This window comes from Rousettus aegyptiacus, unplaced genomic scaffold (assembly GCF_014176215.1).
Source record: "Rousettus aegyptiacus isolate mRouAeg1 unplaced genomic scaffold, mRouAeg1.p scaffold_m13_p_4, whole genome shotgun sequence".
Classification (NCBI taxonomy): domain Eukaryota; kingdom Metazoa; phylum Chordata; class Mammalia; order Chiroptera; family Pteropodidae; genus Rousettus; species Rousettus aegyptiacus.
In genome coordinates, this window is record NW_023416307.1 from 26,128,520 (window position 1) to 26,155,384 (window position 26,865).

A 26,865-nucleotide genomic window follows, 5' to 3' on the forward strand; every position below is an offset into this window, starting at 1 on the left:
CTATGTTATTTCCAGGGCTTATTCTGCCATTTCCCCTAACTGCCCTGCTTCAATGTGGTGTCCTGATTACCTCCTTCTGGGGACATGATAAGCCAATAGATTTTTCATTAAATTTATTTTCAAAAAGATTTATTTTATTTTATCCACACCATTATAAATGATTTTGATAATTTCTACTCATAGTCTTCTAGATGGGGAAACTTCTTTACAGTTTTGCTGAAATATTTTCTTTTGGCAATGCACTCACATCTTAATAAGCTATCTAATGCATTTTCCAAGACCTTTCTATTCTTCCATCACATGCACCTTTTTAAAATTTGAATTTACGTTATTTTCCCAAACAAATGAATACTGTGTTAATTTATTTTTTATGACCTAAGTCTTTGTAGCCTTGGGAAAATTAAAAGTGTGATGCTTTTATGTACATACAAAATATCTGTTTTTAAAACAACCTGCTGTTACTTTTGAAAGTGATAGTAGTATGGAAAAAAAATATCTTACTAAGAGATTTAGTAAGATAGATATAATTTCACATTAATATGATGATAATGAGGGAATATAGTATCAGATTAAAAGGATTATTATGAAAGATATAGTTTTATAATGTTTTTTGACATAACCTAATGTACATTACCTGAATATTCACATAATTGGTTTACTTTTTGTTGAATATTATATATATCCTCAAAATTGATTTCTACATAATTTTGCAGAGGAAATATCAAGGTCTTTCATTTTATCAAAACAGAACCAAGTCAAGGACTGCTTTTCCCTTTCTGGCACACAGAAGCCTTTCTCGTAGCTGTTGTTCCTTTGTTCCTGCCCACATTGAAACTACTATCCTCATTCTATCATCTTACATTAGTTTTTTTTCTTTTAAACTATGTACACATTTTAAATGCCATATCCATTCTTGTCTCAACTTTTTTGCAAATATTATGCCTATGAATTTTATAATTGTTTTTGTGTGTAGCAGAAGTTTATAAATTTGCATTGTAGAATAATATTTTATTATGCTAATATAGCAAAATATATTTATTCTATTGTTGAGAAATAGTTGATGGTTTTCAATATTCTTTAATTTATGAATAAGACAGCTCTGAACATCTTATAAATGTCTTGTGGTTTATTTCTGTTGAATATATACCTATAAACAAATCCAATAAAAGGCACTAGAGTGAAAAAGGAGAGACTTTATTCAAATAACAGTTTACAAACTGGGGAGACACAGCCTCTGGTAGAAACCCAAAGTATGCTCCACTAATAGAAAGGTGACTCCCCTTTTTATAGAAAAAATTTCACCTGTGGTTCCCATTTTAGTTCATTTCGTCTAAATGAACAGTTTGGATAGATTGGTATAAATCCAAATAAGGATACATTTTGTATAGCTCTGATTGGTCAGGACAGGTCACATTGTATTTGTTGGGTGATTAACATGGCAATGATGGCATAAAGATCTCTGTATTGGTTTATTCAGGTGGTGTAAGCAAGCAGGACATAGTGTGCAAAACCAATAGTTCAACTTATGATTCTTCATGGCATGCAGGGTACCTAAGAGGCCCCTGTCAACAAATGGCCACTAATCTCTAATTTTGAATTTAGACCCAATTAATTTTAGGGAGTCTGAATCCAACTTAATAGATAAATGCCTTCTCTGGGTTCACATTAGATAATTTTCTTCTCAGTGTTCACATACCTACAAGTAAAATTGCTTGCATTCGGATGAACATGTTTTTAGCTTTAGTAGATACTGCCTAATCTCTAAAATAAGGGTAAAATTTTAAATTTTTAGAAGACTCAGAAAAAAAGCTTCCCCAGGACATTATACTACCAATATCACTTTAGAATATCACTGTAGGATATTTCCTTTTGGGAAAGAGATAGGTATAATGTGCCATTTGACATCAGAATTGTTAATTTGGTCAAACTTTTTGTGTCTGAAGACTCCTATCTCTTAGTACTTACCTTCTGTCTGTACTTTTGTCAACTTGTTCCAATGGTTCTGATCTCCATTTCTACTTAAAAACAGCCCTCAAGAAATAAAGTAACAAAGTAGTTTCTAATAAATTGTGATTTACTAATGAAGCTTAATAATTTCACTACTGTTTTTATATATCAGAGCCATAATAGGTTTTTAAGTTTTTATCCAACATCATAAAAACATATGTGTTGAATTCTTTACAGTAAGAAAAAAGTTTAAAAGGCATTTGAGGACATAAACTCCTTCTCACAATTCCTTTGTCTTTCTAGAAAGCAGGTTTTACACTTTCCAGCCTAAACTTTGAGTTTAATAATGATTTTAAAGAAAATTATATGATGCCTTTTATGTGAAAAAAATATCTGAGCATATAAATTAATTCTAGGATTGTGTCACTTAAAAATCACACTAAATTCAATAGTCATCAAACTTAGGAATATCAGACTAGACATTAATATCAGACTTAGAGTTCTAAATTTTAATCTGCTTTTGGGAAGGTGATGGGATTGGGGTTATGTTTCAGCAAACTCTAGGCTCACAATTCTGTGAGACCTGTTAAAATGGAAGGGTCTGCTGTCCATAGTGTGAAAAGCACTGCTCTAAAGAAACATAAAAGGGCTTATATTCTGCTCCAGCTCTTATCATGACTATAGCTATGAGTTTAAAAATTTGTAAGAGGATTTTCTTTCCTAAAGCACTTGTTTAAAACAACACTTTTTTTTCCCCTTTTCTTCTTTTTTTCTATTCATCTCCAGAACTCGATGAAAAGTTCAAAATATTTAGTATCGATGTAGGCTGCCAGGGGCTTGATAGCATGACCATCAATCAATAGAGACAATTCCCAATTTTCATTTTATCAAGTGCAACAACACACGTTGAAGACATCTGTTTTGTGATATACTAAATAAATTGCCATAGATATTTCTTTGATTCTCTTTTCAAATGCGAGCTTGACTACACACTAAAGATAATTTATTAGAAAGATGGTCATTTTAGTATGTATTACTTGGCAAAAAAAGACATCAAAATAGATGGAATCTTAATTTATGTATGTCTGAATTTTATGTCTCATCCAGATATAAATTACTATGAGCGAGCATATTGTGCAAACCTATTTTATGTCTTATCAAGAGACATGTCTATAGTGTATGGATAATATATCCAAAAATGAAAATCTGAAACAACTCACTCTTCTCCTCAGTATAATTTATATTAAATAATATAAATAATATTGAGATGATACACAAATGTAATAATCTAAGAAAATTTTTAATATTTATTGCTTATTGATACCCAGGATCAATATTCTACAGCGTTTAAAATAGGCAGATGTGAATTTCAAGAACCTCTAAGTTCTTTTTCACTTTTGGGATTCCCTGACCTATTATGCTTCTACCTTATAAGCCCCTGAGTTCTCCCTTGAATATGTTATACATTTTCTTTCTCTCACAGTTACTGAGTATTTCAACACGGAAAGGATAAAATGGTATGCTCCAGTCATAAAGTCATCATACTTAGAAAATAAAAATACATGACTGCCATTAAAATTGAATTTCAGATGAACAAATACTTGTTTTAGGATCTGGAACATATATATTATAAAAAAAAATTGTCGTTTATCTAAAATTCAAATTTAACTGGGTGTTCTATATTCTATCTATCTATCTATCTATCTATCTATCTATCTATCTATCTATCAACTCTCTCCTGGACTCAAGGTGGTTACCGCTTGCCTAAGAAGTCAGACATATTAAAAGAACAAACGTAATGAAATATAATCATTACTATGATAACACTCTGAACAATGGTATAAGTATTCAAACATTTGTTGAGTATCTACAACTCTGTGTTAGTCTGTTGAGAACTCGGATACAAAGGAAAATGCAGTTGAGCTTTCCAAGAGGGTTAAAAGGTTTTTATTTGTTTGTTTGTTTGTTTTTAATGGAGAAAAACTTCAGGTTAGGTGTAAGGAAGAAATTCATAAGACAAAAATAATTATTTAGAATTTTTAAGTAGAAAACGTTTGCAAATCTTAGGTATAAGATAACCCTAAGTAATAATGAAATTTCCAAGTTAGTAATATTCTGGTACCATTCCTATATCTAAAGGTGTGAGGAGAGGGCATGATTACTACATCCAGGAGACAGAGGATTGTGTGGAGAGAGAGGTCTGTGAGGAGAATATTGCAGGAGTTGGAAAGGTGTAGCCAGCCTGCAGCAACCTCTCAAGAAGCGAGCCAGAGAAATAAATATCCTAACCTCACTCTCTTTCCCTCCAACCTTCTGGTACTCTGTTTTGGCTAGATCCAAAGAGATGAGAAGGGACAAGGTATCTCTGTCATGCAAGCTACATGGCTCAGATTCTCAGAAAATAGACCAAGGTAGGCAAAGGTAGAGTATGCGTTTGGTAAGACAAGTGGAAGATTTCCTGCACAGTGTTTGGCAATTTGATATAGACAAAGTCATTGTATAATCTTTGGTATTTAGAATTTCCTCTCCAGAACTCATTTTGACTCTTTAAAATGTAATTTGTATTACAAAATTGCTATGATTCATCAGCAAATGGATTTTAGCCAATCCTCCACAAAATATGGAACGCGTTTAGAAATATAAACTAAGACTTGGAATAATTCCTGCTTTCTAGATCTTTAATTTATCTTTTAAGTTTCTACGTCCTTCTCAAAATTAAGAGGTGACTTTAAATAAGAAAATATATGAAAATGAACAAACTGCAGATTAAAACTACTCTATTTAATTAAAAACAAAGTCACTTTTTCTAAAATAGAAAAATTCTGATGGTTCTTATAAGGTAAATTTAAATTTGCCTTAGCCCATTGCAGTCGAGAAAAATTAGATGTCTCATTTATCTTCATAAAGACCAAATACATTCAACACAGTGACCGTTCTTTGCACAGCTAATTAAGCTAATATTTTAGAACTATGTTTCTGTTGTCACCAAACATTGTTAAAGTCACATTAAAACAAATATGCTATCTTTTTTGATGAACTTTGTTGTGAGGTTTAGAATATTCCTTAGATATGTAGTTTTGATTTCCATACAATATGTATAATACAGAAGTTTGCATGAAGTTTAATGAGGAAAAGACAGTAGTGAAACTTAAAAGTTCGTTCTAGCTCTTACAATGAATTGTTATTGACTTTAGACAAGTCATTTAATTTATCTGGTCTGCAGGTCATCTTTAAGAGGAAGAATTTTAATTAAAATTTCTTGGAATCTTAGTACATTAAAGTTTTCTAACACACATACAGGGTTCCCTGTTTAACTGTGCTCAGGATGACCCTGCCCCTTTTTTCTTTTATTTTCTTCTTTTCAACTGTTTTTAAACTAATTGTTACTTTTAAGTGCATTGATCAATATTTTTCTTATAATACAAACTAAGCAACCATTAAGTATATTCAGTTATTTGTTGGATGTAGGCTACACTTTTTATTACTATTATGAATACGTGTACTTTTAGCCACTCTTAAATTTCCTATCAAATTGTAATATGATATATAACTATTAATTGAATGTTCGATAGTTACTATGTGTGTGCAAATTTAGTAAAATAAAAAATTGGTTAAAAATCTATCAACTTATTGTGTTCTTCGATTATCAGACTCAGATGCCAAAGATCAAAATTCTGTCTAAATTGACCAACAGATTTAACACAATCTCATTCAAAATTCAAGCAGAAATTTTCATAGATACAGGCATGTTAAGTTATATGAAAGGGCAAAGAAATTAGAATAGCCAAAACTATTTTGAGAAAAACATTTTAAAATCAACATCTGATTTCAAGTGATCTGTTAATGAAAAGATAACATATAGATTGATGACAGAATAGAAGAGAAAGTCCAAAAATAGACCTATACATCTCTTCTCAGACTTTTGGCTAAGATCAAATGCAGAAATAGACCTATACAAATATGGTGAATTGAGTTTTGACAATACAAAGTAATTAAATGGAAAAGAGTTGTCTTTATAAAAGAACATCCACTTCAAAAAATATGAATCTTCATCTAAAATTCATACCTTATAGAAAAATGATTTAAAAATGACTCATAACTCAAAACATGTAATATGTAACTCTAAATATTTTGGAAATATATATATATAAATATACTTGTGACCTAGATTTAGGCAGAGAGTTATTAGACATGGCACCAAAAGCACACTGATAATAAAGTGATATATATAAAAGCAAACGACAAATTGGACTTTATCAAAATTAAAAATGTTCGCTCTACATAAGGCAGTCAAAAGAATAAAAGGACAAGCCACAGCCTTGTAGGAAACACTTGCAAAGCACATATTCAACAAAGGATTTTTATTCAGAATTTATAAAGAACTTCAACACTCAACAGTAAAAAATAAACTACCCAATTTATAAGTGAGCAAAAGACTTGAACAGACATTTCACCACAAAAGATATATTAATGGCAATAACACATGAAAAGATGGTCAATATCATTAGCCATTAGGAAATACAAATTGAAACCATGAGCTATTAATACATATCCATAGAATGGGTTAAAGAAGAAATGCAGTCAATACCAAATGCTGACAAGAATGTGGAGAAACTGCAACTCTTATATATTACTGCTAAATAGTATATTAATAGTATATTAATGCAAAATAGCATAGCTACTCTGGGAAACAGTTTGTCAGTTTTCTTTAAAGTAAAATTTAAACTTACCATATGACTCAGGAATTTTACTTTTAGCTATTCCCCATAGGAAATTGAAAACTTAAGCCTGACAAAATTTCACATACACATTTATATAGTGACTATTCATAATTGCCCAAAACAGGAATCAAAGCGAACACCCTTCAAATGAAAAACAAATGATGAAACAACCATACAATAAAATTCTACTCAGCCAAAAAATGACTGAACTATTGGTACACACAAGAAATTGGGATGAATCTCAAGGGCATTATGTTGAGTGAGGCAAGCCAGTCTTAAAAGTTTACATACTTTATTTAATGTTTATGATATTTTTTAAAGACAAAACTATAGTGGTGGAGAAGAGATTACTGTTTGCCAGAGGTTGGGTGAGGAGAAGATGGGAGAAAGTTGTTTAGGGTAAAGGAAGCTTTCTGTGTTACAATTATAGTAATGGTGTCCTAAATCTATATATGTCTTAAAACTTGTAGAACTGAATGCTCACACACACACACACACACAAACACACACACACACACAGTTAAATTTTATTATGTATGAATTTAAAAAATCTTAATATCAACAAAGATGGTAACAAAATCTTGGGTCATTTAATGTAGAAGCAGATCTCTCTTCTAGAGGGCATCACTATGGTGAATAATATTTTTGTTACTGATAGTCTGAAAAAAAATGTACACATAATTAAATTATCTTCAAAATAGTCACTATTGGAATTGTAAAATTCACAGAAACATGAAAAAAATGGATATTTGAGATGTTAAAGTATGGTGTTGGTTAAATGGAATCTGTGCTACACAGATAATCTCCACTCTCAACTTTGGATGAATAAGAAACGTATAAACTTAAAATAATTTTATTTTGTTTAAACGTTTTATAAAATTACAGTGGCTTCTACCATTTTTTAATCTAGTTTGAAATTTTCTGTTTAATGTTCCCCCCACAGAAAAATACCCCTACAATTACATAAAATGAGAGCCTTTTCCTTTGGGAGTTCTAAAAATGGAAAGTTAAGGTAATACATGAATCATCAAGCCTCTGGCTTACAGAGGCAAAAGACTTTGAACAAGCAATTTAAAAATGCCTTGAACTTTCCCCCTTGTTTAAATATATGAGAGCTTGAAATTCAGTTAATGCCTGGTAGCTTTTTATTATGAAACAATATTTGTACCTAATATATTTTTACATTTATTGAAAAATAATACAACTTTGAACTTTTTATATTTTACACTTGGCAATTGTATTTATAATTAAATTCTGGTTACCTTTAAGCAATCAATTGATTTTTAAGTGGCACTCAGTTTAGGTAATCCCTAAGAAACAAAATCCATATTTTATTCTTTGTGTAAGGAATCTGAGTGCACTTAAACTGAATTTGCATAGAATATATTCACCTTGAATTGCCTATTTAATAATTTCATTGTTATTCAGCAACAACAAGCAACTTAAAGAAACACATTTAAAACATTAGGCAAATGTAAATACTTTTTTCTTATATTAGTTTTTCTTATATGACTTTTATTTTTAATTTAAAAGTAGGAAAATAAATAAAATCTGTAACATAAAAATGCATATCTTTACTCTATGAAATGGTGTAAATTTTTTTAAATCGGAAAATAATTCCTAAAAGTATCATTGGTTTATGCCATTTAAATTTGCATCCAGATTTAAAAAGTATTCTGTTCAAGGATAAATACAAGTTGAAACAGCTTAATTTTTTATTGAAATTTTATAACAAAAGATTTTAGAAGAGGACAAAAGACAGAAAGGCTTCTAATGCTATGTATTGAAAGAGAAATTATTATAATATATAGTCTATTTCTATGTATAGAAATAATAGTAAAACTTTTTCCAAGCTACTTAGAGACAAATCAAAGGTTCAGATTTAAGATCCCGACCTTCTATTGAAAGTAGCATAATTTAATTCATGGTTAAACATCTCCAGAATTAATTTTCTTAATCTCTTCATATCATAAATATTATGAGGATGAAGCAAAGTAGTTAGGTATATGAAAGAACTTTTACTTGCTTTCACAAGAGGTATGTTTCATACTAATATTCTCTGCAAAATTTTAAACTTTGTTTCCTATAAATAAACTTATAGGTAGCATTTTGTTATAATGGCTACCACAAGCATCTATTGAGCATTAAGGATGCTTCGATCACATCGTTTCTCTGAAATAGACCCAAATGTTAAATGTCATTGTGTTCCTTGCTTTCATAACAATATAAACATAACATCTTGAGAATAACTTGTAGCACAATGGCTAATTTATAGCATAGGAATAATAATGAGGCCTAGTTTTAAATTTAAACATAATGATTTCTATTCCTTCACAACAATGAGTTGTTTCTATGTCTCTATTTTCCCTTTCCTCTTTTTTTTTTTTTTATTGTAACAGCATTCATCACTTTTATCCCATTTATCTTTGTTGCTTTAACTCTTCCATTTCCTCAATCATATAGTGTCATGTCACTTTTGACACATTATTGTGATAGAGAAGATCTGGATATAGATTCCAATTCTAACTTTTAATTGTAACTTGGTCTTGTACGTTGAGAATCTAGATGTAAACTTTGAAGACATAATTAATGACCTCTTGCTAACTTGTCAAAATACCTGTGAATTTATATACATGTTTTTCCTTCTTAATGCCTTTTTATCTCTGTCTTTCTTGCTATTTCCATGGTTACACTCTTAAATAAGAGCTTTAAATTCACCTTCTGTACTAATTTGAGGTTTTAACTTTCCCTCTACACACTCTCTGTCTTTCTCTCTCCAAATGGTATGGCTCATATTTAAAAATACTTCTACTAAATTATATCTTTGGGAGACCAAGTGCTTTCCAAAAATAGGGGGGAAAAAATCCTAGAATATTCAAGAGAACCATTTGTAAAATTTTTATAATTAATAAGAGAGTTGAGTAAATAGAGAAATAAAGGCAATACGAGCTACTGGTTTTCACTACAAAAACAATAACACATTAAAAATGTAATGAAAGTCTACAACCATGCTATCCTGAACAAACCTGATCCTATCTGATTTTGGAAGCTAAGCAGGGTCGGGCTTGTTAGTACTTGGATGAGAGACTACCTAGGAAGACCAGGTCCTGTAGATGTAAAAAATGAAAAATAAAATAAGTGATTGTAAGCTGACAAGGTCCTTTCAATCTGTGAGGTCAACCAAGGATTGCCTCACCTAAATAAACAAACAAACAAACAAATAAATAAATAATAAATGTAATGAAAATATTCTCATAATAATAGCATAATGAAAACTATACCTAGGAATCATATTGTGAGACATAATCTTGAAACTACTGAATATTAGTTGTGCTACATATTAACTCTGATCTTAGCAAAAATAGTTAAATTTCATAAGCTCCAGCTTCACATATAAAAATAGAATTGATGGCTTCTCACTCAAAGGATGGTTTTAGAGATAAAAGAAGAAAATTATGGAAGCTTCACACATACTTTCATCCATTAACAACATAATCACTGTTTGCACAAGTAACGACTTTTATCTCTCAGTCTGATTTTCTGGTGACAGTGCTTTCGACCCTTATTTTAAGAATTACTATTCTTTTGAACAACTGTACGAATGTTTTGAAACTATCTAACAATGTAAAGGTTTTAAAACCAAATTTGAGACTCTATTCAACTTTTTTTCTCCTGTGATTCTCATGCCAAATAGTAATTTAAATTTATTGAGATGTTTTGTTTGTTTAAATTCTCAAATTTCATCTTTTCTTTATTAAAATGGCAGTTCGGGATTGTGGAAAAGGCTGGAGACTGTTTAAATTGGTAGAAATTCTTTAGGAAACTATATAGTGGTTACATTGGGAGAAATATAGAGACATCCATACTCTTAGCCCTGTTGAATTTGTTGAAAAGAACTTAACAAAATAAGATAATTGAAAATATTTTAAAATACATACACTGAATGATTACTTCTAAAGTTCAGTATATGAAAGATAAAAAAATAAATAATAGATAATTTATCATAAGATTACAAAGAGAGTTCTCTGTGATTATCTCTATCTAAAAGATGCATATGTTTGAGCAACAGAACAATAAGAAAAAATAAAAGCAGTATTTTAATTTTTTTCCAAAAATGTATAGAGGTACTGTAGTCTTTAAAATTCATTTTATATGATTAAATAAAATAATGCTATAAAGCTTTTCACAGCCATTTCCTTCCCTTCAGCCACTATGAAGTTGATTTCTCAAAACCTTGTGGTTCTAATCAGTATATCTCTTTCCTGCACTTCCATTCACCAGCCCAACCCACTTTCTGAAACACTTCTAAACTATATCGTAGTAAATTGGGCAAACTTTATTGACCTGCCTGTGTTTGAGCTATTAAGAAACTTTCACAGGTCAAGTATATTCATTTTAAACTTCACAGACTAATATTGACTTCTTTAAAACGGCTTTGTGTCTTACTATCTCAGTGACTTATTTTTTTTTTTAATTTCTCTATGTGGGCTCCATGCTTAACTTTATTTCCTTTTGAATTAATGTGTTTATTGTCTCCAAGCATTGGTATAAGTAATTTTTCCTTTTTTGCATTATCTCTTCCTTTTTCTAATATCTATTTTTTCACTTATTCAAGCAACTTTCATAGTAATAGTACTCAGTATTTAACATTTATTCTATTTGTATCTAATGCTGGGTTTGAAATTCATAATATTCATTCTGTGCAACTAGTCTTTGGTCTTCTTCACCCTCAGTAATTTTCCAACTTGATTGCAAGCTTTAGGGAGGCAGACAACAAGCCTGGTTTCATTTATATCTGCCACGTTGCTCTGATAAAGTGGAATCTCTCTCAGTGTTGTGATTGAAATATCTTGTGAGACAACCTAATAATCCTCCAGCTAATGTATAACTTCAGTTGAATCCTTATCTGTGTTGTCACATCATCTAACAAATCCCTGAAACCCCTTTATATTTGTTACCTTGTGAACTGCGGGAGATTTGGCTACAATTTGTAATCCCATTGATTTCTAGAGTTGTTTTGTCTGACTAGATGGATATCCTCATTCTGGTGGTTATACAAGAGTAAAATGCTCTTTGTAAGGTCAGGGTATACAAGTAGATCATTTTCCAAAGCCTCCAAATGAGTTCTCGGATTCTATATTATAACCTTATTTTGATGGTATTGACTTGTTACAGAAATCCATATCACTTCTGAGAACTGCTTCTACCGTCTGTATCCTCTGAATATGCAAAATATCTTAGAGTTCTGGCATTTTCAGATGCATTGTTTCTTTTTTGACAAAATTTTCTTTAGTCTTTATATAGAAATAATAACTTTATGTGATGCCCAAATATACTTGGAGACTTGAACCCTGTTGTACAGATGACTGACTGCCTAAAAGAAATAGGGGTCTTACGAATGTAATCCAAAGGCCATACAGTTTACAAAATGTTTTACCAATTATTACTGATCCTTTAAAAACTTGAAGTAAATATCTCGTGGTTTAGAAATCAAATGTAAATTGGATGTTTCATTCTCACTTTGCCATTGTTGTTTAATTTAATGAAGGTCATTCTATCAAGGATTAACAAAATTATGTTATGTTGTATTAAAATTTACCAGCTGGGAAAAATTAGAGTTTTTCTTCTAAGGTATAATTTTCAAACATACTGACTATGTTTAACTAAATGAAAAATCAGCGCTTGTTGGAAAGCTTATGTTTTTGTCCTTTCTGTCTGATGTCTGTATGTCTCTCTCTCTCTCTCTCTCTCTCCTTGCTTCCATCTCTCCCTCTCTCTTTGTTTCTTCCTAGTATCCACTTTGGGAAACCCTTTGATCCTGCCATCCTCCATTGGTATTGTTTTGTTACCACCGAAGTAATGTGGAATCCGGTGTTGCCCCAGCAGCCCGGGGGTGAGGACCATGGTGTTATGTGTTGTTTCTTGGTTCATACCCACCCACCCAGCAAAGATTTACAGGTCAGCAAGATTTAGAAAGAGTAAGATTTATTGAAAGTACATTTTGGAAGGAGATGGTGTCAAGGCCAAGCGGTTCGTGTCCGCTCCGCCAAGTGTCAGGGGTATTGCTGACTGAGAAGGAAAGGTTCGATGGTGAGATGCCCAGTTGGAGAAACGCACAAGAGGCAGAGATGAGGATGAAACGGCAGGCACCAACTTTCTTGTCCAGAGCACACTTCTGCTGGAAAGTGCACTTCTCTTGGTGGGGGTGCAGTCTATTGCATGGGGCTTATAGTCATGTGCACACTTCTCCTGCTCCCCTTTTTTGTGTTCCCTTTCTACTCTTCAGGAGATCGCATGGCTCCTCACATAGCATAGTACAAAAGCGGCATTCAGCCACACATGTGTGTTACAATAAGCTGATGTATGTTTACGTATTTTCTAAATCTGGGGTCCTATTCCTTGCTACAGACCTGGATCACAGCCAGACCTTACACCAGCCGTACGTTGGGCCAGTCAGGCCTTGGATAACAACCAGACCTTGAATCACAGCCAGACCTGGGGCCAGTCAGGCCTGGTACCCACAGATGGGCCATGCTAAGGAAGGCTGCAGCTCTGTGAATTTGGGCGGTGACGAGATAAGACAGAGTATGCCCCAAGGAAGGAGTGGGTTTTCAGCAAGAAGAGCTGTAACAGCACAGAAATGGAATGGTCTGTTTATATTTGAGCTGTGATGGGTGATGTTTCCAAAGATATTCCTAGGTGATTGGTTCGTGAAGTCATTTTGATTGACACTTGACTGCTTACTATATAACCCTTTGCCTACTGCTCATGTGTTATCTTAGAATTAAGTCTGTTATAATTAGATTCATGAACTTCCAGCATAAACGTAGTATTATGACAGTATAACGAGCATTAGATTGTGGGCAAATTAGAGTAGTACCTCCTGCACAGGCCAGATTAAACAAGCTATAGATTATGGCTATCCTGTCCCTTGTCGCTAGGGATGCAGGAGGGATTCTCTAACTACCAATAGGGTGTTGTTTGGGTAGTCTCTAGGCTGGGCCTCTATTCCTTTGTTTCCCTGTCACTCTTGTCTGACTAGCCACCTTACAGTTTCACACAGGATTCCTCCTGACTTGGCTTCCTTTACTCTGAAGGGAAGCAGAGTTTGGCACCTCAAAATACATCTCTTGGGATATGGATTTTAAGAGGATTTTAAGAAACAAAGACTCAAGAAAAAAAAAAAAATGATTTCCACACTAACTTCCTGTTCCAGAAGGGAAATATCATCACAGACAACTATGATTTAATATAAACTAGTGTGTAATAGCCAGAGAGGAACCTTGCAAGGCCCATTTGTTCAAAGTCCTCTCTGTATTTCACTGCTAAAGATGGCCCCAAAACATTTGCTTTTCCATCTCCATGTGAATTGCCTAATATAAATTTTGGACATTTTCTCCTATTAATCTCTTTCATGTTAATTTGATTATCAGCTCAGGTAGAAAAACTTAGAAAATAGGAGGAAGGTTCTATATATTGCATCCCTACGCCTCCAGGGGTCAGAGGAGTGTTAAAGTGTAAAGCGAATTTAAAAAATGATTACTGATATTATATGTATCCCTTTAATTTCCATTACTTTGATGATCATGTTGTTCACTCCTTTCTTGTTTCAGATTTCTTTACTTTCAGCATCTTGCTTTGATTCTGTCCTATGGAAAACTTTTCAATTCTGAGTAAGTTACTCAACAGATGTGGTTTATTTTATGTCAACATTCTTTTCTTTCTTGACAAACCTGAAAATAGTTATACTATTATCATAAAAATGAAAGGCTGAAGTGAGAGTCAACAAGAGTCTGTTTAAGACTCTTGCCATTCTCTTCCCCTCCCCCCAGAAGAGGTCCTGGTATAAAAATAATCTTCTTTTCTCTTGTTAATAGTTCCCTTGCGCCATCCTTTTCCTATAAAAGCTTTTCATTGTACAAAGCTTGAGAGTACCCTGACACTTTCTGTACAGAATGATCCCTACTCATGAATTTCAATTACTTCCTTTCTAAAAAATAAGGGTATCTTTATCTGCCTCACCCCTCACTTCTCTATCATAGAGGTCAAATAAGAGAATACATGTAAATGCAATTTAAAACTTTAAAGTATTAAATACATAAATAGTTGGAAGTGACAAATACCCTGCTATTGATGAGTTCTCATGACTCAGAATATTAAAATAGTTCTGTGGTATTCACATCATCCACTATCAAGAACAGACTCTCTTATGTTTATTAAAGTATTTTTATATCAGTTCCCTGACCTATGAAACCAATGACACATTGGTTTTTAGATTGAATATTCAGAAGCAAAATATTTCAAAGTCTATGCTCCCTGATATTCATCTTCTTGTTACTCCAATAAGAGCATCCTTCTCCAGTCTTTTTTTCTATTGAATCATTTTTTCTTCTTTTTCAACTAAAACATTTAGATAACTTTCATTCACTTATTATAAAGAGTTCTATTATCACTTAGCTATTTGGCCTTGTATATAAAATCTGTCCCATTTCTTCCTTCCCTTTTCTAGGGAATTCTTTCCTACAGTCCTGTTACCACACAGGATGATGTGAAATCTGGCATTGCCCAAATAACACTCGGGGGTCCTCAGTTCTTCCCCGCCAACTCAGTAAAGAATTGCGAGTCAGCAAGATTTAGAAACAGTAAGATTCATTGAAAGTACTTTTTTAGAAGGAGACGGGCACACTAAGGAAGGCTGCAGCCCCGTGGAATTTGGGAGGTGAAAAGACAAAAGAGAGAGTGTGCTCCAAGGAAGGGGCAAGTTTCAGCTAAGAGCTGTAACAGTTCAGAAGTGGAAAGGTCTGTTTATATTTGGGCTATGATGGGAAGTTTCAGGGGTGATCCTAAATGATTGGCATGTGAGGTCATTTTGATTGACAGTTGGCTTTTATATAACCCTTTGCCTATTATGCATGTGCTTACCCAGAATTCAGTCTATTATAATTAGATTGATGAACTTGTGGGAATATGTATGATATTATAATGATGATAGTATAATGAGGCTTAGGTTATGGGCAGGTTAGGGTAGTAATTTCTGCACATGTGTTTGTGGCTGGTTTAAGCCAGCTATAAGTTAATGGCCCTTCATTCCTTTGTTCCTCTGGATGCAGGGATGAGTTATAACTGTAAAATGGGTGTTCCAGGGAAGTCCTTAAGGGAAGTTTCCATGATTACATAGTTGGGCCTTTGTTCCTGTTGCTCGTGATTACCTAAATACTTAACAATCAGATCTACAATAAAACATAGTTATTCCTCAGCCCTAGTCCTTTTGCCAAATTTTACCCTCTCATCTAGTGAAACATTTTTTCTGGTTGCCTTCAGGAAGGATTCATAAATATAATTTTTCCTGAATTCAAACATGCTTAAAAATATTTGTCTGTTTGTTTCTCTGTGGTCTTCATATTTGAAGAACAGCTTAGTAAGTTCTTTATTCCACTCTTTCTTTGAGTTTCATAGAAATATTCATCCACTCATGCCTTGATTGCTGAATAGAAGGCTGAGCATAAATTGATAAAAATTTTTCCTATTTAATCTATTTTACTTTGAGTCTAAAACCAAAAGGTTTTATTTTTATCTTTAACATCTAATAACTAGTATATGTCCGAGAGTTGATCATTATGGAACAATTATACGGTAAGCACTAATTGTTTAAAAATATTTTTATCAAGTATTCCAATTATACATATATTAGATGTTTTTTCCTCTGCCTTATCTATAATTTTCTGACATCTTTTATTTCTTAATTTTATTTTTACTTTTTTGGAATTTTTTATTTTTATAATTCTAATCTGATCTATTTCGAGAAATTTATAATTTAATATTTATTTCAGATTTAATTTTGTTACTTTTAATATTTCTTTCTTCCAAATTTATTTGACTCTTATTCTACATTGATTTTTTGTACATATCTTTTCTGAGTTTTTAAATGTTTTATTTGAGGTATTTTTGCATATCAGTAAATAGTTGTTTAAAGAAACATAATTTTAGATTTCAATATATTGTTTCAGTTTTTCTCTGCTTTTGGTTACTCTTTGGGAATAATTTTCATTCTGGAAGAAATAGCCTACTCCTGGACTTGGGCCCGAAGAATACAAGATTAGCCCGGAACATCTTGTTCTACCAAAGAGTAAAGAAGTGATCAAAAAATGATGGAGATATGCAATATTTTCAACTAACAGTAACAGGATTATTAGTAAAATCGTTAACTATATTTCTTAGTTCAAGAGTACTCTCTTTTGTTGGCGAAGTGAAATACAATTACTCTAATCAATGATGCCATTTCGAAAAATTAGTATGTCTTCTGAATTTTGTCATTTTATTATGTTTCTTCCAGATTCTTCATCTTTACCATTTGCTTTCATTTTTTTCCCCCTTTATCATCAAATCTCCAAGAGACACTTCTTTCACTGGAAATAGTGCCTTTCCTATACTTTAGACCCTTCCATTTGATTTCTCAGTGGCTGATATCTGAACCTCTAGATATTATATATATTCCATATATTTCCCTATAAAGGTAGGACTCTTTTTCTGTAGATATTTTAATATGGATCCCAACTCTCATAATATTATACATAATCAGTCTTCCTATTTTTCTATGCAATTTTCAACTAACTTGTCTCTGGAATGGTCTCTGGAGTATGCTTTGCTATTTTGGAATATTATCCTACTATTAATAGTTGTAAGCTATGAGCAATTTAATTCACCACCTTTGCTTGATATGTATGTCTTTTGAGAGTAGAGAGACACAGAGTTAGCTGCCACCATTATCCTACGAAAACCTAGATTTTTTTTTTTTTAAATATTGCTCTGAATGAACCAAGATTTTTGAAATAGTAGATGATATGGGAAGAAAATCCCTAGAGCAGAATAAAAGTTTAAATATATCACAACAATAGAGAAACAAAAATAACTGTGGCCAGAACATACAAAGATATGTAAAAAGAGATTATTTAAATTAAAAGAAAAAAGATTAATTACTAGTTGGCTGGTTTGGAATTAGGAATTAAAGAGATGCTGAATTATCATAAAATACTTTGATATGCGATCCTCATTATTTGTCTATCTGGAATGTCAGATAGAGTATATTCCTGTCTCAACTGTATCTATACACAGTAGGTGAATAAGGAATTTAAGCCACATTAAGAAAAAAAAAAAAAAACAACCTATATTTATGATATGCTTTTTATGGAGTTTTTTACCAAAAATTTATTTAAAATCAATATAATATTTAATTTTCACAGTAACAGTGTAATTATTACTACCAAGTTACAGATAAGAACATTGTTATTTGGAAAGTTTAGATTTTAACTGTCATGCTTACAACTAAGTAGCTAATAAAAGGTAAAGTGATTATTCCAAGTTATCTCTAAGTGTAATTATATTTCTCAAGGGAAATTAAAATACTAGCAAATAAATAAACACTTCGTTTCTCACAAGTGTTAAATAGTAAAGCCTGTGAATCTGAGTTTATAACTTTCGTCTTAAGAATTTCCACATCTAAATTGGAAACAGTATTTGAGAGGTAAGTCACAGTATCTTGACATTTTAGTGACTGTCCATAATATTCTTTTCACCCAATCAAGTCATGTCAGAATGTGTTTCACCAAAGGAAATAGATTAGTTGATTAGGTCGAGCCAGGTCGAGGCAATTCCTGTTTTACAATAAAAGAAAACACTGTGATTTTCTTAACTTAAGTGGATATTGACTTCTGGTATGGTGAAGATCAAGATTTATTATCTCAAATGATAGTCAACAGACTGGCTGACAAGTATTGACTAGGGGGAAATCACAGCAGGCCATGGAACTACCATTGAACCTGAAGAAAGATCTTCTCTGTCTCTCACAGCAGGATAAGGCCAATCTTACATCAAGAAGATAGACCTCCTTAGAAACAAGGTCATTAAAATGTATCTTTCCATTTATTTGGTTTCTGATGTTCCCCTAATATTTCTGCACCTTTAAGACTGAGAGCAGTTCATTGTAACATTAGAGAGTCAGAGATGAAAATGGCTGCAGTGATGTGCAAGTCTTAATTCCTTAGTAAATATAATGCTTTATTGGTCATTCAAAATGTTCTTAGTTAACATTGATGTCAGCTTAATAATAACAAACCCACCTCCTAAAACTGTAAGATTCACTTATACATCTTTCAAAGCATTCAATTACCAATATTATTGCATACTGTTTTATAAAAATATTATTATATGAAGACCTATTTTAAATGTGAGCACTTGTTTAAAATAGCATTTTAAAAGAATGAAAATAAATTATGTATATTTTATTTCAAAATGATTTTGGATACAGAATTAAAGGTAAAAACACGTAAACCTCTTGTTGTCTATCAGTCTATGTACACAAACCTGACAAAATTTAGACAAAAAAAATAAGCTCCAATAGAACTAGAGTAAGTAAATACTTTGCAGCCTATCCTCATTTTTGTTAATAAAAGTATAGCACTCCTATTGCTGAAAGAAGGCAATAAGAGAAACTCAAAAATACCAAGCAATAATCCATTGACTATATAATAAAACATGTAAAACAAATAGGTAAGTAAGCACAAAATGGGGAAAGTACAAAACAAAATGAGTAGGCAGAATCCTAAGTATCCACCAAGAGTCCTCATCATTGGTATATACACACCTCCCAGTTACTCATTTGAATACTAATGTGCTACTGTAAAGGGATTTTTCAGATGTTAGTAAGATATTAGGATCCCAACTCAATTGACTTTAAGATAGGGAGAATATTCTCAGTGGAACTAACCTAATTAGATAAGGCTTTAAAGAGGCTGGTCTCTTTCTGAAGAAACAAGCAAAGTATAATGTATGGTAACTCAACAAAGATAGGTTTTCCATTTCTGGCTTTGAAGATGAAGGGAGGTAATGACAAGTGTGGGCAGCCTCTAGGAGCTGAGTGGCCCTGACCACCAGGCAGCAAAGAATTGAATTCTGTCAACAACCTGAATGAGCTTGGAAGGCGACAGAAAAAAAAAAAAAAAAAAAACAAGATATAAGTTTGATATGTGTAAGTGCAGGCCAAGGGGCAGTAGAGAAAGGAAGTCTGCCGTGTAGACAAGATACATGTTGATTGACAGGACAAAGTGCTAGAGGAAATGCAATGGGGAAGCAGTTGAGATCCATGCAAACTTGTTCTCTTTCCTGGAATTAAAAGAGATTAAAACTAGGAGTGATTTATATAAATTTGTTTTTGAGAAGAGGTAATTGGGATACTGAATCATTCACACTTGACAAGCTCAGTTTTCACCTGAAGTAGACATTTTTTTTTCCTTTGTCCTGAAAATGAGGGCCTAACCATGGATAAAACCTTTACTAGAGTGATTTGTTTTTGGAAATATGACTGAGGAGTTTACCAGGAACGATAAAGAAATTCTCGAATAGCCTCAAAAATCAAGCTAAGATTATAGACCAAAATTTTTTTTTAATTTCTTACTGTGAAGAAAATTAAAATCTCATTATATATGCATTGACTGCCAACCCATTTCATCAAAGAAAGACTACTTAAAATAAAAGAAAATAAAATTTAAAAACATTTTCCTTAAAAATATTTGATCAAAGAGTGTTTACTGAAATTGCATTTTTGAAATCACCATTTTATCTGAGATGTATTACAAAAATTAGAGAGCTATTGAATGTAGACACTAATTGCTTTTAAGTTCCATGGATACTATGTGAGCAAGGCAAAAGAGAAACGGGGTCACTTTATTCCCTGTTGACCCTAGACTCTCCTTATCACATCTGCCAATTTAGGGGCAGAGCTATTTATTTAGATACACATTTCTACACATTTAGGAGAGAAATATTTTTAGGAGTTTGAAGAGAAAAATGTATTTAGACAACAGTGCAGTGTGAATTGATGGCAATGTCACCCTCCTTCCTTGCACATGCTTTACGGTTAAGGAGACTGTCATTGCTCTGGATTAATTTAATAAAAATTTATTGAGTTTTGACTGAGTTCAAAATTCTGAGCTCGGTCCATTGAATAATACATCAAAACAGAAGCAAACAAAAAAATCATGAAACAAACAGGGTCCCTAACATCAGTGAACTCATATCTTAGTATGCAATTCTTCAGAATAAGTGCTGGGAAAGGAGTAAAGCTGAAATTAGGCAGGAGCATAAAAGAGAAGTTTTCTAAATCTCTCAAGGGATTAGAACAAGCTAACTAGAAAAAAATGAGAACTGAATGAGTCATGACCAACTAAATAAAGAGTGGACAAGGGGAGGATATGAGAAGACGGAGGAAAAGGAAGTGTAATGGCTTAGAAAAAAGAAAGTATGTGGTCCTCGAACACTGTGCATTTGAAAAATTAAGAGCATTTTGGCATTACTGGAGCATAAGGATGAATGTGGGAAGGGTTGAGCTGCTCTATGCATCCCCTGGGGTCAAATTGTAAGAAAATCCTTGGACCATTTTAAGATGCTTTAGAATTTACCCCAAAGAAAGGGCACTGAAGTGGCTGCCAAAGGGTTATAAGCAGTACTAACATCATCACATTTGTACTGTAGAAAGAGTATCCTAACTGCAATGTGGAGAATGGGTTGGATGTTGTTAGATTAGACTACAGAACATAGCAAAAGAGTTTAATACAGAAATTCATTTGGAAGTCTGAGAAGTTATGGTGGTCTGAACTTACAAATCAGGTATGGAGACAGGAAGAAGTGGAAAGATTCGAGGGAAGGGATTTGGGATATATTTCAATGTAGAAATGAGATTTCAAATGGTGTGAAATAACTGGATATTAGTAGAACAAGGTCATTTTCAAGTTAGTGAAAACATAGAAATTTTACGATATAGCTTCTATCTATTGTAATTGGTCTATTGTCTTAAAGTCCAAAATTTAGAGTCAGGGGATTGCTGCGCATGTTCTCAGCATTACCAAGGCTGAGACTATATGAAAATATATATTTAATCTTTGTGAGTACTTATCCTATGTCACTATAGGTGGTCAAACATATTTGACTCTTATTATATTTGAGCTGATAAATTTGTAATAAATAAAGTATTATGCTTATCTTATTCCAAAGAAATATTCATGGGTAGTTTCTATAAATTCTAGTTTGGATAAGTTCTTCAACATTCTTATTTGCTTTTTCATGTGTTTTTCTCTATGATTTTATTGTTTGGGATTGTATTTTCAGATGTTATTTGTCTTAATATTTTAGGATATGAGGAAAGCGGTACTGAATGTGCCTATTAATTCTCACTTTTTCCAGAACATCGATCTCTATTAACAAGGCTGCAGGCTTTACCTTTCATATCCCTCATCAAAGAGGATTAAAATATTGGTTAATTACAGCACCAATAAAACTATCAATACTCATAATGTGCTGCACAAATGTTCCCTAGTTGGGACAGAAAGAAATTTCCATCAAGGAATTGTTTTCTACAATTAACTAGCTGCTTTACTGATTTCTCCTCCTCTATGATTATTGAAGGAGTTGCAGAATAAATTATATTTCCAAAATTAAAAAATTATTTTATTCAGAAAAAAATCATTATGAAATCTTAGAAATTATTTTTTAATAGCTAAGGATAATTTAATGCTGATTATAATTCATTTTTAAACTAACATTATTTGAATAACATATTTATTTGTTTCTTTTACTAATAAATTTTATCACTGTAGAAACAGCTTCAAATACTATATTCTCTTTTGTCAAGTGGAAAAAAAAATTACTGGAAATGTAGATTGCTACTGAATAAATCTACCTGTTCAGTTTCTAATATATGATGGAATGACATTATTTAAAAATAATTTTTAAAATGTTTTTTGCTTCTTAAGCAATAAAAATAACAAAATTAGTCTGCCAAGTCCTGCCAAAATAACCACGAAGGTAAAATGAGTTGATTAATTAAAGTTTGTTGGGAAATATACTTAAATTTAAAAATTAAAAATTAGAAAATATGTGCTGAAGAAGCAGAAAAGGAATTTTGCAGAAGGTAATTTTCTTTAGAAAATCTTAAAGATGTAAGCAAAACATGACTTCGTTTTTTAAAAGTCTCTTAAAATAATAAATTAATAAAGATGGTTTAGAAATAGTTACTCTTGCCTGTGAGCAGGTATAGAATATTGGAATTCTTATTTGCTAATCTCTTGAAAGTTACATGAAATAATCACATCTTTTGGCAAAAACACAAGAAGAAACCTAAATGAAGAAGAGTCAAATAATTACATAATATTTATACTCTTGAGGTTTTTTTATTTGAACATTTATACTCTGAGCTTTTTTTATTTGTAAGGTTTTATATGTTCTAAATTTAACATAAATGTCTTTTAAATTATTAATTCTTTATTATTTAAGTAAATACTATTAATTTAGTTCTAACAATTATGTGTTCCAGCATTAAGCCTTTCAGTCAAAAAAGAAACAAAGATTTGTAATAAGATCTGAATGTCTTACAGACTAATGTGTGGCTGTGATTTTAATTATCCTCGTATCATTCGCATTTCTCTTTGTTCCTCTATTCTCTCAGTTGTGACCCCCTACCAGAGGGTACATGATAGGAATCCTATTGGGCCAAAACCTGGTCTCTCTAAAGGGAGTATTATCACACACTAAAATGAAACAGAGCAAAGCTCTCTCCTTAATTCTCTTTCTTTACAGATGCCTTAAAAATCTCAATTTCTAATAACATTTTATTTTTGCTAAAAAGTAATTTTTAATTTTAAAATGATGCATTTATTGACTATTTTTAGGTGTAAGTGATTTAGATGCATTATACTTTCTCAGCTTTCCATCACATTTATATTTCATATTATAATGGCCACTTTATATACAAGAAAAATGCAGTTTAGAGAGGGTTAGTAACATTCTTAAGACAGTATTTGAAACCATGTCTCTATAATATGGAAGTTTATATGCTTAACAACCATACTATCTACATACCACCATAAAGATTGTATCATCAAACCTATAGCAATTATCTGAAGAGAAGATAATTTTTTGTATCTTCTCTAAAATATCAGGCTGGTGCGTACATGTGATATCATTGCGTTGGAGTACATAGGTTCTCTAGGAGAAAGAGTAAAAATGGCTTTATATTTTATAGTCATGACTAGGCTAATCATGTAAAGACTCTAGAATAGACTAGTACTAAAATAATAATTAAAAATCACACATGTAGAACTGTTTAATATTTATACATTTTTATCACTGTAGTCTCATGAATGTCTTTATAATATATATTTTATTTATATATGTATATAACATATTTATTTATAATACATATTTATATATGCATATGGCTAAAAGCATTGCTGAAGACAAATATTACCATTAAATAATTTTACTGTTTTTAAACATCTGTGGTAAATTCCAAATGTTTGACATTATCGAACAAGAACAAAAATCTCTTGTCACTTGCCTATTTTAGATTATGTCTAAATTCATTACAAAGCATATTTTCTATACTAATGTCCACTTATTGAATAAGTCTTACATTTATTGAAATGCTTTCCTCTACCACACTTTAGTATGTTAAAATGGATCATTTTCCGTCATGGGAATAAACCCTACTTAGTCATGGTGTATTATTATTATCATCATCGTCATTATTAAATGTACTGTTGCTATTTATTTATTTTCTATATACCATGTGTTTATAATAGGTGCATCTATGTTCACAGGTAAGTTGACACATAATCTTCTTTTTTTTATTTTTGTTTTGTTTGTTTGAGTCAAATCATATTAGCTTTAAAATATGAGTGGGCCAATTTTGTCTATTGTCTGAAATATTTTCAATATAAAAGTGATTATAGATTTACCTAAAGGTTGATAAAAGTAACTACAAAAATATCAAGTCTTAACTTTTGGAGATGGGGTATACAAATGTGGTGAAATATATTACCACTGCACCACAACTCCAAATTCTTAAGTTTACTAGTCTGTTAAAGTATTCTCTTTTTTCTTGGGTCAACCTTGATAATTTACATATTTTTCTCAGAATATTATCAATGTCAACAGTTATTTAAAACTGCATATATAGGTACATATATAATTACATAACTAAACTTTTTCAATGTGTTTATTCATATAAATATGTATTTATTTTATTTTTATTAATAAGAAATATATATACATGAGAAAAAAATGTAAAAAGTATGGACAGTTAAAAGTAAGTTTGCCATTTTGATAATACCAGTCTGCTCTTCTGCCAAGGGCTAACTCAAGGGGTGTGTGGGGTCCCAGAGAAATATTTTTTATTAAATATTTTTTTAAATAGTTCATAATTTTCAGGTCCACATGAAGTACTAGTGATTTATTGATGGAGATTTAGAATAATGAGTAAAGAAGATCTTAGGTATTGATTATTGTTCAGTCAGTGCACATGAAGATTCCTTCTGGGTACCATCTCTTCCTATTCAGGTCCAGGAACTATTTCTTGGTGTTCTCTATTGTCAAATGGTCATTCTTGACTAATCCCATATGCTCCTTATAGAAAAAAACATGTAGCAACACTATTACTGGCAATGCATGGCTCTTTAGAGCCTTTTTGTATATAGAATGTCTTGCATCTTCAGTGCCTTCTTATCATTTATTTAATTCTGCTTTCATCATTACTCATATTCTGCATCATCCATCATGCCACCCGTGAGCACTGGCTTCCATTTACTCTATCAAAGGTTGTAACTGTGCTCCCTTGACTGTGATCACAGATGCAAGTCTTACCCAGAATATTCAGGAAAATGTGAAGGGACAATCTTTCATTTTCTATCTAGGCTAAATTTACTGTTCACAAGTTTGTAGCATAAATGTAAAACGACATATCTTCATACTAAATTTTGTTTAATTTTTCAAGAGGCTATGTGTGGGGACTTTCATACTGACTCTACTACTGTCTCTACAGAGCATCAGAAGGAAAATAGGTGAGGGCCCAGTGAATGGAGCAGGAAGAGTGGCCTCTACAAGTACGAGGAGTGTCCATTCCTCCTCGAACACAGCTTGAGACAAATCCAGGAAAGGAAATACTACCATATAAACTGGTGGCAGGAAAGGGTATGAATAGGAAAAGCTTCTTCTTAGCCTTCCAGAGCTATAATCTCCAGGCTTCAATGCAGAGTTTGTGGAGCTTGTGAATGAAGAGGTGACTGTGCTTGGTGCCAGTAGGAGAGATACAGGAGGTAATGGACCCCAAGCACCTTCTAGAAAGAGCCCTTTCTTCACCTCCTCCTGGGAGCCAGATACGTTTGGCTCCCAGTGGGAATTCAGGTAAGTGAAATGCTCTGAAAGCCCACTCAGTGTTCAAGTCTTAGGGTCAGCAAGTGGAGGATAGATTGTAGCCCAAACTCCTCCTGTGTCCTGCTGGAAAGTCACCAGAACTAGTATATCCACACCTTTTGGGCCACCCAGTCTTAAGTGATCTCAGGGAAGAAATGTCTTATGGACCTCAGAGCAGTTCTGTTTGTCATCTTGCCTTTGGGCATCCGGGGCCAGTCACCAGAGAGGAGCACATATAGCAAGTCCCGCAGATCCTCGGGGCACCTAGGAGACCCAACACAGTGTAGAGGTTTAGAGCAAATCCCAAACCGATGAAAAGCTCCAGGCCCCATGTGGTTCTCGGTTTCTTCTTGGGAAACACATAGCAGCTGGCTCCAAGCACCTAAGGGCAGCTGAGACAGGGCCGGATTGCTCTCGTCTTGGATAGTAATGCCTCTGTCCAGAGTTCAGTATTCTTCCCAAGATATTCCATTCACATAACAATATATATGAACATATTTATAGAGTCATTCTAGAACATACACATACTTTTTTTTTTTCTCACTTAATCATTTGTCTTTGATACGCTTCCATACACATATGGAAGGCAAAAGAGAGATTTCATTCTTTTAAGTAGCTTCATGGTTACTATTCTATAAAAGTCTTATAATGTATTTAATGCTTTATTATTTAATAGTACATTTATATTGACATTAATTCCAATAATTTATCATTATGATTGCCATATCGAATGTCCTTTAAAATGCAATATTTTGTGCAAGTTTACAATGGCTATAGGATAGATTCCTGTAAAGGAATATACTGCTACAAAATTATACTCACTTTAAATTCATTAGATGATGCCTAATACTATTTTGAGGAGTCTGAAAAGTTTTTACTCTCACTTTAAAAAAAGAAAAAGAAAAATATTTGTTTCTCTGCACTATCACAATCTCAATTTTCATTTCTTCAATGAAAA